The 13,419-nt window shown below is 43.6% G+C and overlaps 1 protein-coding gene across 13 annotated transcripts in view; it reads left to right on the forward strand.

Annotated features, from left to right (window-relative positions):
- Positions 1-9,600, forward strand: part of STX11 (syntaxin 11) — a 54,549-nt gene extending 44,949 nt beyond the window's left edge. For 5 of the 13 annotated variants that reach the window (XM_080390611.1, XM_080390614.1, XM_080390617.1 and 2 more), the window contains 2 exons: positions 2,367-2,518; positions 2,913-9,600. The gene's annotated coding sequence lies outside the window, so the exon portion shown is untranslated. The remainder of the gene's footprint in view (positions 1-2,366; positions 2,519-2,912) is intronic. The other 8 variants (XM_080390623.1, XM_080390618.1, XM_080390622.1 and 5 more) reach the window with 8 other exon arrangements.
- The last annotated feature ends 3,819 nt before the right edge of the window (positions 9,601-13,419 follow it).

Raw genomic sequence — 13,419 nt, forward strand, 5'->3', positions numbered from 1 at the left:
TAAAATACTTGATATTTCTTGAATTGTTCTCATCTTGGGGCCTGTGTCATAGAAAAAGAGGGGCAGACTGTATTTTCTGGATTCTTGACATTCAAAGATTACCACTATATAATATAGACTTGTACCAAGGTGGATGCATGTATGTCTATACAGGTTCATTTTCAACAGCTGCTGGGCTGTTCATCTGCTGACTGCGTTTGATCTTACCTGTGGCTTCTTGCAATCATTTCTGTTGGACTCAATAGCCACAACAACCAAGTGTCATTAGCAACGTTAGCTAATTCTGCCTCCTCCTCCTCCAGCGCATTACAACACACACTCCCAAACAGTGTGCAACATTAAATAAATAAATAAGATGTGCAACATTTTATTGCTTAACTATTTCTTGGTTTTGATGAGGAAAAAGAAAAGATTTTCTGCTAGGTTGGTTCAATCCAAAGCGAGAAGGCCTGGGGAATCACACTGCAGTAGTACAAAGAGCTCAGCTGCCTGGACTGCAGTGTTGATAGAATGGAACAAGGGTCTGCATATCATTGCAGTGCAAAGCCCTGCGATTTACTTAAAGTGCCGATGAAATGGAGGTAGGTTTACTCTTATGACTGAAAGATGAGCTCTGAAAGTCTTGCCATGGTCACTTAAAGCATCATCACCCCTCACGTTACCCTGAGTGTTGCTCTCTTAGGGTGGCCTAACATAGCCATCAGAAGAGACTAGGTGCCCACCCTTCAGCTGCTCCAGTTAGTGTCTGGCCTGTCAGCTCAAAGACACCCTCACTGGCAAAGGGCAGTAGCTTTGCACTGGAGTAAAGGGCTATGGGCACGGCTTCCCTTTTGGCAGTTCTCGTCAGGAGGAATATATGCAGGTGGTAACACTTTACATCAGCACAGCATTATTACCACTGGGTATTTCTGAAAGTGTTAAAAGGCTGGTCTGTGCATTAGATCATCTCCAGTTTGGGAACATTTTTCCTTGTGCTGGCTTTGCTATGGTGGCAGTAGCCTCTGGAAGAAGGATGGAGCAGGCAATTCAAATTTACACTACAGCAGTAAGGCTCACCAGAGAATCTCCTAAATGAGAGGCTCTGAATGCCCTGAAATGAAGGCAGTGTAATGCAGAACATTGCAGCTAAGATCTCTGGGATCTTAGGGCGTGGGCTTAAAGAACACTAATGTGCATTTTTCTGTTTTTTTTTCAGTTGCATTAAGTTTATCTGAATGCATTGGTTCTTTCTTCCTGCCAGGGAGAAGCTTTTGTCTGAAGACCACCGAAAATGTGCACAGTCTTAAGTGTGCAATTACAAAAATGCCTGCCTTTCCCTAATGATTTTTAGTAGAAGAATGCACTTTCCAGATTCCTTCGTTTTCCTTGACTGCTGCTTCTCCTTCATCTGCCCAACTGTGACCTTCTTTCTGGCTTGGAAGTGTGATGGGACCTTTCCTTAAGGCTTCATCTGCCTCATTTTTAAGTGTTTGCTAAAGCAGTTCATGCAATTCTTGGCAAGAGATCACTCCCAGACCATGTGACTTGGTGGATTTGTGACATCTGTCTCTTGCTATTTCATCATGTGTTGCAGACTTTTTCATATGAGAGTGGAATCGCTGGTGGGAAGTATGGCCTGCATTAATGACCTCTGTTTTGCAGCTAATCCATGTTCAGTGATTGATGTGCATACGTATTTTAGTTTCACTCGTCCTGTCTTGTATCTCTGTTACTATTTTCTGTCACACTCCCACCTTTTGCTTTCTATGTACATACTAAGAAATAGATCCAGCTGGTCTAGCAATTAGCTGCCGCTGAAAGAGGCAGAAGCACTGTCTTTCCCCTGCCCTGGCTGTAGTGCACGTTCCTACCGCTTCCCTCTTGTGTCCCTCAGTCTTTGATTGTCAAGTAATATGTAACAAACAAATGAACCAATTAAATTCATGTTACTTGGATCTAAAGTGAATCTCTGAGATTACCTCATTATGAGAATTTTTCTGTGAGGAAATGAGGTGTTGGAGACAACTGCTTATGTGTTTTGGGCTCCCTGACATTGACAATACAGATCCACTAAGTGTTTTTATTCATCACAGAAGGGCAGAGGCTGGAATGCCCTTCTGGAGATCATCTAGTCCACCTTCCAGCTCAGAGGAGGGTTAGCTTGAGCAGTTGGGTTTTGAGTATCTCCAGGGATGAAGACTCCACACCTCTCTGAACAACCCACACCAGTGTTTGGTTACCCTCACAGCAAAAAAGGTTTTTTCTAATGTCTTAAAAATAAGTGTTTTCTTGCATTTAAGGCATTTTCTTATGTTAAGGGTTATCTCAAATGTACAGGTCTGTCTGCCTGTAAATCTTAACTGTGTGTATGTTTTCTTTGTGCTTAGATTTTTGTTCCTAAACATCCCAAGGTGAAGTGACGGAACTACAAATGCCACAACATAGACGAGGACACCCACTGGATGCATGGGTTTGCTGTCATGTGCATTTTACCAAGAGGTCTACTGAAAGAAAAAAAACACTGGAAATATCTAACCAGGTGCTTCCTTTTAGATACTGACAGTGGTTCCTCAAACGTGGGGTTAAAGACCAAGGGAGTGCGATATTTTGTTTATAAATATGTACAGTTAGTTTCCTGTTAGAAATGAGCACCTGTGTCAGGCCTTAGCTTATTGAAAGCCAGAGTCCTGTTAGAGCATTACTCATTGGAAGATCATTCTTCTGTTTTACAGTTTATGATCTGCAGGCTAGAATACTGTAATTTGATTTGAGTTTTCCTTTAAAATGATCTGAGAGCTATAGTGTTAACAAATTATGTCTGTCTATTGAGTTGAGGTAAAGTAATGCAACTGATGGTGCTCACTTTCATCCAGTGCTATTGTCTGGCAGCCCAATAACTACAGGTAAAAATTCTTATTCTTGTGGTTACACAGGTGGGTGTTAGTAGTCTCCTTCCTGAACAATCTTTGCGTACTGGCTGTGGGTAATTATTCCTCATCCTAGATCCAGAGGCTGCCTCTGAATGAGTAATTGGTAAGAGTCAACATAGTTTAGAAATTCCATTAATGTAATGCTTTCCAAGTCCTTTTGTTACCATATTTGGAACAAAAATGCTTTATTTAATTACTATGACTTCTGTGTTTTGTAATAAAATTTTGGATTTTTTTTAATTGTTTTGCAGGATGCTTTGCTTTGCTGTGATAATAGCTGATTTCTTGGCTAAATGTAGTATTATTTTTTACGTAGCTAGCTTAATAGCCATGGCTTCCACAATCTGTATTTTGATAGCACTATGACAGTGCAGGTTTTATCTATGCCAGTTAACAAATCCTATAGTGTTTTGTGACTTGAGAACAGACTGAGACATGCCCAACCTGTTGTACTGCATTCATTTGAGTGACCTGCCCCAGAAGTTATTTGACACATCAGTAAAGAAGCACTGAAAGCAACTGGATCCAGTTTTTATGATGGCTCTGCCTGCCCAGCCCCTCTGTGAACAAAATATTTTTCTGCAAAAAAAACCTGCCAGGTAGGATAAGAATTGTATGGCATGAATGCATGAGTCAAATTTCTTTAAGAGGAGAAAGCAGTACAGAGAGGCATCGTGGATTAAATAAGGTTTCTGCTCTGTATGAAATGGTTAGGCAGAGAGCTCAGCCATCAGCCCAAGAATAAGGACATGTGTGACAAAGAAGGCTGGGTGACTGTATCCAACTGAAGTGTGAACAAACTTGAGAATGTTACAAAATATGAGGTAAGAATGGGTGGGATTTGGCATCTCAGAACCATGATTACAATGCTCTAAAAACGGAAGTTGTGGTTAGAGATTCTTTTCCTATGCCTGTTTCTGTTGCTTTTGTTGGTAAGTTGTCCCAAAGAGACTGCTTCTGTTTTATGTTGGGCTCTGCAGAGAATTTTTCAGGAGATCTGAAGGTCCATGATGGTACCCACAGCCCCCAAAAGGAGCCTCTGTGTGTCCTTCAGAACCAGAGTTAGAGGCAATGCCTCATATTCATCTGGAAGTCCTTAACAGACTTGTCTCCATAGCCAGGAGTGGGCCTAGATTGTAATGTTAACTACCTTGGAATGTTGTCTTATTTTTTTTAACAAAAATTACTATACAGAGGTAATCTTAACTGTCAAACTGGGATGTATATACTTTGCATTGTACATTGTTTCCTTTTATGTACTCTTTGTCATTAACAGTCTTGGCATGACTGCTTCCCAGGTAGTAAATATATTCTGGCATAATCAAAGCAGTTCCACTTCCTTCACAGGCAAACCTCAGAGATGGTATCTCTCAAGGGAGACTTTGGAACTGACTGAGAAGTTGCCAAGTGCTATTTATCTGTTAATGAGCATGTCAAGTACCATCTTTCTGAATTGCCATCCCTGACCACCTCTCTATTAACATTTACAGTGACCTGCTCTGGTCTGTGGCTCATTACTGTGGCAATAGTAAAAACTGAGTTATAAAAAAATTACTGTATTTTTTATCGTATTTTTTTAGCTCATTATATATGTTTGGCTGGAAAAAAAGCATCAGAGAAAGCAATTTGAAGACTTAGGTTTCATCTATGTGAAAATCCATGTAAAACAATATAACTCAGTTTATTCTGAACAAGGTAGCTGACTTCCCTTAACAAGGTATCCATAGGGGATGCACTTCTGAGGATATACCCAATTAGCTCTGCTGCTGCAGCTGGTGTTCGTGGACATGCATTCATGGCTCCCGATCCTGTTGCTGTCCCTGTGTAAGCAGATTGTTTACCACTGAAGTTTTGGACAGGCTTGTATAATTAAAGTTGTAGCATCTGCACACCCAAAATTACTGTGCCTCAGTGTCACCTCCTTCTATTGATCTTCAAACCAGCACAAAATCAAATTGAAAATACTAGCAGATCAGGAAAAAATTCCATTAAGGCCCATAAAGAATACAGGAGACTTTGGGGTTTCTAGGGCAAGGACTGGTCTACGATATTTTTTCTGTCTCACAGGAATGTTGTAAGAGGCATCTTAATATTATGTGATGGGAAGGGACAGAGATTTATATGGATAAAATTAAATTATGCATAAGCAGTTAGCCTCTGCAGAAGAAGAGATGTAGGTTGCGGGCTCTTCGGAAAGCCCTTCTCCCATGCCACCACATAATTTAAATCACGGAGTATTCTTTGGGAATATTAGAGCTGCAAAAACTAGCCTGGTCATAACTTTATGTATGGGATAAATTGAATGCAACTGTTAACTCTTGACTGGAAAATAAAGGCCCAGTTTGCATTTACAAAGTTGAACTGGATGATTTCTTTTGGAAAAACACTTGGATCCTTTTTTTTTATGTTTTGCAAACGCATAGTCTTTCAGGTGACTGCTGCATACTATATTTGAGCCTTTATTTGAAAAATGATTCAGGGATAAAAAATCCTAGTATAAATATTTGGGAAATACTTTGTTTATTTCCAGGGAAAAATATTATTAAATAGATTTGAAAGAGAACTATCCAAAGATGATTTTTACCAGTAACAGCAAAACTTTCTGAAAGGAGTGCTTTACATCAAGCATAATCATACTGCCTAAACAGATGGTATTTGGTGGGATGACTGACCTTAAATCTAGTCATAACAGAAACTTTTTATTTGTCAGTTAATCAGATGGACTATAGATTTAATTTGATGACTTTTTTTTATTTATGATAAACTCCTTTAGGAGCGAAACAGTATTGCATGTTCGTTCCTTCTCATGAAGTGGCAGCATCCATTTTATACGTGGCTACGGCAAATCGAAATGAGCCCGGAAAAGGGACTGGTGTGTACCCAGCCTCCTGGCCAGGGCTGGCTGTGACAGCACTGCCTGGCTGTGGGGGAAGGGTTATTTTGGGTGATGGCCTTGCAGGGGCAGTGAAACAGCACTGCTGCCAGAGCCTGGTACACATCAGCCGGGACCCCTTCCCGAGGCTGTAGGGCCTGTGGTGGCCCCACCAGACTACAGGGGATGGGGGAGACCTGTGCAAGCCACTGATCCTGGACTGGGTCCTTCAAAGAGGAATTGCAGCGCTTCACACCTCCTCTTCCTGTATCCCGCTGTGCACACCTAGGAATTGCAGCAGGGAATTTAGTTCCTTGGGCACAGTAAGGGGAAAAAAAGAAAAAAACACAGTGGCTGGGGGAAAATGGGCTGGCTGTGACAAGGTGGTGTCCTGCTACGCAGAAGGTGGGAGCCCCAAAATACCAACAGCCCTTTGAAAGCCTAATGGAAGTCTCCTGCTGCAGTGGAGCCCAGCCTTCTGGGGAAGCAGCAGGTGGGTGGGCAAGTGATGCTCAGGCCCTGGCAAGGGCAGAGTCCACCACTGCCCTCTCGGGGTAAATGGAGATGGGTGTGGGCTGGCGAAGGGTGGGAAAGGTCAGGCTCAGTGAGCAAACAAGTCCATGTCCTGCTTCTGAGCAGGGGAGCCTTTCCCCCATTGCTTTATTTGGCTTTCAAAGGACCGACGTATCCTTTCTGATACCTTGTACTAAACCCCAGTTTTAGTCTACGGGTGTGGAGACAACTTTTGAAAGGAATGGAGCAGCTTACAGTCATCAATGCTACCTTCTCCGCAGGTACATCCATTCCTACATAAGGAGGGGGACAGAGCAGAGCATGTTGCGGAGCTGAGCAGGGGGGGCAGGCTCCGTGATGTGACTGCATGCTTTAGGAGTTACACCTCTGGTGTGATCACCGATTCACGGCCCTGTTTCTCTGTTAGGTGGCAGAAGTGTATTTCTGTCTGAATTTGCATCAGGAAACAAATGCCAGAGTTTAGCTACCATGTCTGGGGAGAGCTTTCAGGCAGGCTGGTGGGAGAGGTACAGGTAAAACCCCAGTGTGCTTTATGTCAGTTCCTCATTTTTTGTATGGTCCTGTTCTCACCAAAGTCAGTGGGAAGATTTGCCCATTTAAATGGTGCTTTCATTGGCATGGCTTGCATTCATTTTAGTCATATTGATCTGCCCTTTCTTTTGTGCCTGGAGACCACCCGGCTGCCAGCTGGTGGATGTCCTTGGGTGCGGGAAGCAGACGGCATGGAACTTTAAAGGAGGTTTCTGGCAGTCCGGCAGTTTCATGGTCAGTCTGGATGGCCCCAGAAAGCTGGCGGGGGGAAGCAGGGTCTAATCATGAGCAGAAAGCGCTGTCAAGCCTCCATCCTTACTATGAACAGTTTATTTCCTTTAGTTACTTCATGGCAGAAAGGAGCAGAGTGTGGGAAGGTGATACTGGCAACATCGCCTAGGATTCAGGGTTGCATGGCCACACGTCGGGGGGTCTGAAGGCTGCCTCTTATGAAGACTATTGGCACAAAGTCTGGGAATCGTGCAGAGCTTCAGGCATGTCCCGCCTTATGCAGAGCCAGAGAGCAGCCCGAGGGCTGTAACAAACCAGTCAGACTCAACTAAAAGTGGAACTATTTATGGGAGGTTGTCTATTTTCTCTTGTGACTCGTGGATGTTGTCTCTTGTTCAGCCAGGCTCTGAGTCCTATCAGTTTGCACTTAAATATAGCTTTCCCAGGTTTTCAAATCTGCTGTTTTCCCAGAGGAGTGTCTGTTCCTGGCATGTAGCCCTCTTTCTCTTTTATCGTACCGAAAATCATCTCACTCACTCAGCGTTGGTAGCTTCTGATAGATGACCAGTAGCTTAAAAATTGCCGACCACCAGCCCCTTCCTCTGTCTGCCGAGGGTGTTGTGGTTCGTTTGATCGTACCCTTTCTGATGCCCCGTGCCTCCAGCTTCTTCGTGGCAGCCCTTGCCATGATCCTGAACATCTTGCCAAATAGAGAGCAATGGAGGAGGTTTGCCTTCCTTGCAGTCCGAGGCAGGTGGTATTGGGAGTCACAGAAGCAAGCGCCTGCAGAACGGGTGGTGCTGCAGCGTGCGACCCCTGACCCCTATGTGTCTTCAGCTCTCATGTGCCTCATTGTCACAGACAGTGCCTCAGCGCATGTGCCAGAGCTGTCAAGATCCAGTGCTGGTTTTGCATATACTCTCCAACGTACCCAAATACTGTCCTTGCAGGGGAATTTTCTCAAGAAAATCTAAAGGATTGGGCTAAATAATATCCCCAAGTGACATTTTAAATACAGATGCGCAGCGCTTTATTTTCAGAATTAGTAGCTGATATAGGTACTATAAACCACAACTTTCTTGCGTGGTTTTTTAAAATAGGAATTTAATTTGCCCTCTTTGAAAATACTTGATTCTGTATGATTCCTCTCTCAAACCAAGCCTCACACTTGCATGACTTTTTGAATCATTCAGAACTGCAGCACATTTAAACACTTGTTACTGCAAGTGTGCCACGGCTAATGACTAATTGCCGATTTAGCTGTTGTCTCTTCATTTCTGTTATTGTCACTTCAGGCCAGAGAGATCAAAGGTCTGGTATTTTAAGGGATTTAGCACTTCTAGATAAAAACATTTTGCATTCCATGCATGTCCAAACTCTAAAGATAAGTAGGGAGGAATACAGTAAAACCCTGGTATCTCTGTGGAAAGGATAGCCGGAATGTAATTTGTATAATTACCTTGCGTCGTAGTTGTTTGCATTCCTCAACATACCTTTATTTTTGTTTTCTACTTGTTATAACACCTTTTGCACTGTTTTTTTTTTTGGTGTGGGTTATGTGAACATTAGATGCCTGCTGCTGTGAAGATTTTGTTGTTGAAAACAATTGCTTCCTGAGCACTTCAGTTTTTCAGGCAGAGTCCTATCAATGACTATAGCTTTTGGGGCTTTAAAATGAAGTTATTTTAACATACGGTAACGCTACTTGATAGTTTCCTCTGGGAATCCCACCCACTGTGTTAGCTACAAACAGCTATATGAGGAATGCTGTTCTCATGGCTCAAACACTTGTAATGCTGTCCCACCCAAACTAACCTCGGAATGAGAGTGACTTCTAATCTGTGAACAAGATAAGCAATGGAACTGTATGTTACTGACCCTCGGATTTAAAGGTATTTCTTCCAACTAGGTTAGTATTTACCTTTCTTTATTTTACTTTTAACAAAAATACAATCATATAATTATAAAAAAGACAGGTGTTCAGTCTGTTGTTGTACGAAAGAAACACATTGCTGATTTCCTCTGAACGGGTGGTATAGAATTCTGTTAGCGCAATCAAATAAAATAGAGTGTGAAAGGATACATTTTCCTAAGTGAAGGAGAAAATTGGCTTACATTAGGTAAAACATTAATGGCAATTTCACTAAAATGAAATCTTCTTAGTGCTGCAGTTCTTTCTATCTGCATGGTAATTTTAAACTAGAAACCATACTAGTAATTTCATCCTAGCATGATAGCAGGATTGGTTTTAAAAAGTATCAATTTCATCACACACGTGCATAGATCACAAAATTCCAGAAGCATCACAAGTTATCCCATCATGATAATGCAGGATTTGTTTATTTTATGAGAATCTTTGGATAATTTCTTCCATGATGCTTTCCCCTCCATTTCCACACTGCTGCTGCTAACATTTTGTACCAGATGCCATTTTGTCATGAAAGCAATTACATCCTGATTTTTTTTTGCCTACCTTTCCTAAGTGTATCAGCTGGTCCAATAAAATATATTCACGTTTCTTCACATCTTTCTCCTTTTCTATCATTAAGCCATCCCACCAACATTACTATTACAAATACATTTATATGCTCCATGGCCCAAATACTCCATTAATGGTTTTGCTTGAATATGGTGCTGCCCTTATGTGTGCCAGGTGTGGCTAATGGAGGTGTGTGACACGGATTCAGTGCTATCTTATTCATTTGATATTCTACCTTATGGGGAGTCTGACTGCATCTGTGTTCCTATGGAAAATCTGTAGAAACAGGGTCAGATGGTACTGCTGTGGGTAGCTGGCCCCAGTGCCTACACATACATAAGCAGAGAGAGACCTGTTCTAGTTCAAAATACCAAAAGATATCTGTCTTCTCTGTAGAATTAGAGAGAAGCCAGTGTGTGATAGGTAAGAAAAATATGAGCTTGTTACCAGCTGGTAATAATTGCTGTCTCTCTCCCCTCACATGCAGCAGTACCCAGATGGATGGAGGCAGTGGCCATTCCCCTGTTTGCAAGGGACCTTGGCTCTGTCCTGGGCAATCCAGGTGTTTGACAGCTCTAGGTTGGTATCTGAAGCTTTGGGTGGGATTCTGCTGCCTAAATGTAGCCCTGTCGTGCCATCTGAGATGCCTTGGGTGCCTAAAGGTGTCTCAGCAGCTCCATATGTCACCTATTCTTGGGTGGCTACGTAGGACTGGATACCAATATATACGTTACTAAATCCTTTCCCTATGTCTGAAAACAATATGCAAAGACAAGAAAATTTTGAGGTCACCACCGCTGGTTTTGTTGCCCGGATCCATTCAGCCGTCTGCTTTGGGATCTTGTTCTCGTCATGCTTCTTCTGTGGTGCAGTTTGACGCTTGAGTAGATGTACTGGTAGCCAAAAGGGACAACACTTTTACTTTCTTTGCCCTTGGCATCGCTCTCCCACTGCTCCCCTTAGTGCTGAAGCAGTCTGCTTCGGAGTCAGCTGAACGGCGGTGCTAGTGAAAGGGACGCAGCAGGAACGCTGAAGTGAGCAAGGGCAGTGTGTGTGCAGCTGGCAGCCAGCCACCTTCTGCCTCCCCCTGTCACAGAGCTGCCTGCTTAGGTACACACTTGGCCCTCCAAGTTGTCTTGTCTTTAACTCTACAAATCCAAAGTGATCGAGCTGTTCAGGCACAAAGTGGATTATAAAGGCTGTGAAAGGCACATACCATCTGAAGATAAATGGTGCACAAAGGAGCTGGGGCTGTGAAGTTAATTTCCAGAAAAGATTAAATTAAACAGAAAGCAGACCCTTCTGAGGATGCATTGCAACATACGCCCTTTGACAAAACCCATCCCCTAGAGCCCCCTGGCAATCTGCAGACCTCCTCAGACTAAACCTAAGAGCCTTCCTGTAAATAAAGAAGGGACAGACTCTGGAGGCAATCTGGACCTCTGTGAAAAGCCTCTTTGTGCCAGTCTGCGAGGGCTGGAAACGTCTTAGGCAGCAGAACTATGGATGCTGACAGCAACAACTCCTCCAGCGGGCTTGGCGCTCTGACGGGAGGACAGGGGCTGGCTCTGTGACCCCATACCCTGCAGCTGAGGCAGACTGGCGAGTTACTGGGGCATCTGGCAGATGGAAAGCCTTACGTAGTGTTTGGGGCTTGCTCTCCCTAGCCGCTTTCTGCCTCTCCTGGGGCAGGAAGTTTGATGGTTTCCAGCTGAAACAGTTGATGGAAAATTCCTGTTAAGGAAGAAAAAGTAGAGGCTTTGGTAAAGACTTTAGTGATGGGCCGGGGCCAAACCAAGCGAGGCCAGGGCATGGGCTGGGGCCATCCCACTGTGCCTGTTGTCTGTGAGGGATGCAGAGATGCTTCTGCTGCTGTCAGGCTGCGGGGTGGTGAATCGGGGCTACTCGCTGCTTTCCCTGGTGGTTCCCTTCTCACTGCACCAAGTGAAGCTCAGGGAACAGCTGAGCACTGAAAGCAGGCTGGGCACCATTACTGTTGGGAGAGGAGGCCCTGTAAGGAGAGCGCAAAGAGCATCTGAATCACTTCACCATCCACAGAAATACCCTACAAATAAAGTTGAGTTGTTTAGTTATAAATTCAATGCTGGAATGGCGTACTCTGGAATGTATATAGGGGAGAGCACCCAAAAATTAGTATTACATTAATTATTAGCGACAGCTTTGGCTGAATTTGAAAGTGTCTCCTAAAGATGAAAAGCAATCCTTGGATTATCAGGATTTCTGGATCAGCCCTAGGACCTGTAGGCTTCCTCAGGCATTGTTGAAAATGTTTTGTTTTCCTTCATTTTTCGTATTTGAATCTGGTAATGTTTCTTTCCTGTTGCTAGTGTTACTGAGCCTCTGTTTATTGGTCGCTATTCCTAAAACAAATCCAGGCTTCAGCTTTCGTGGGAAAAAGACGTGGCATGGGGAAACAGAGGAAGGCCCTTTGGAGGATTTGTGGCATTTGATAGCGTTACAAATGAAGCCAACAGCTATTTTAAAAAGAGCTATTCAAGTGGTTTATTTCTGGCAGAAATGGAGGAGTCCAAAGAAACCCTTACTGGCTTTGTACTAAGGCTCAGGACGTTCTCCCTGTTGTATTCCTTCCTCTGCCACACACTTTATCTTTTGCGGATGTCAGTGGAGGGTTTCGTAACACGCTGCATGTTCCACTCTCTCGCTCTGAGATCTTGGTGCAGCTTTACACTTTGCATCTTTATAAATAAATCATCGGTTTTCACAAATGAATCATCTATTGTTTGAGGTGGGCAGAATATTTTATGGCATCTAAGTTAAGAATCGTGATCTTTAAACGTTTGTTTTGTATTTTTGACTGGCTTTAGTTACAATTTATGCCCAAGGAGGTGTAAAGAAGAAATAGGACAAAAAGCCTCCCTGAGCTGCAGTTGTATCAGAGAGACACGTATCCTCGGTATTATTATTCATGACTCTTGGTGTAACTGTAGGGTGGAGGAGTTGCATTCTATGGCAGCTGAGGTCTGGGCACTGCTGAAACATAGGACTGAAGTGGCCCAAAGCTTTTTACTTGACAAGAAATAAGAAATGGAGATGGCTGGTGGAGCACAGGGAAACAGCAAAATGTTAAGGATGTAAAGAGATGCTTACGTGCCCAGAGCTTGCCTGGTTTTCCAGCTGTACCAGCTGGGCATCTCAAAGCTGTTCCTGTGCCCTGTAGACCTTGCCACAAATGCTCCTGGAGGCAGTCTCACTCACAGCACGTGTACCTTGATACTTGTCAGCATGATGGGCTGTGGACATAACATACACCTCAGAGCTTGCTGTATTACTGTTACCTACGGTATTTTAATCGTTCTCTCTGTTGTATTAAGAACACATAATTGAGGCTTTGCTAATCCTTTTTGGCAAAGATGACCCCTTTCGGCTCAGCACTGCACTGGGAGACATCCAACATTTTGCTTTACTCTCTTTTTTTTTGAGTGGGACTTCCAGGAGCAGTCATGCACCTCATTCCACACTCAAAATAGCAAAGCTCTGTCTGTGGAAAAGTAAACTCTCCCAGTTCCCGAGGAAAGAAATGCTACTGAATAGTGCCGTGTGGGCTTCAGTGCCACACATATGACAGGGGAGGACACTCAAAATAAAAAAGAAAGGATTTAAAGATCGTTTAAGAAAAAGTTAAGGAACGTGGCAGACTAAAAAGGAGTAGAAGTATCTCTCCTGGCCAGTGCCACCAGCTTGGCCGAGGGTGGGCTGAGAGCAGGACCAGCTGCACTGGGAGGGCAGAAACACACAAAGGTACAGGACACAGGGGTGCGTGGGACTGCAGGGTCCCTGGCTCAAGTGGGATGTCTGTGTGCTTGTTGAATCCCACCCAGAGG

Source organism: Falco punctatus (genome assembly GCF_963210335.1).
Source record: "Falco punctatus genome assembly, chromosome: 5".
NCBI classification, from domain to species: domain Eukaryota; kingdom Metazoa; phylum Chordata; class Aves; order Falconiformes; family Falconidae; genus Falco; species Falco punctatus.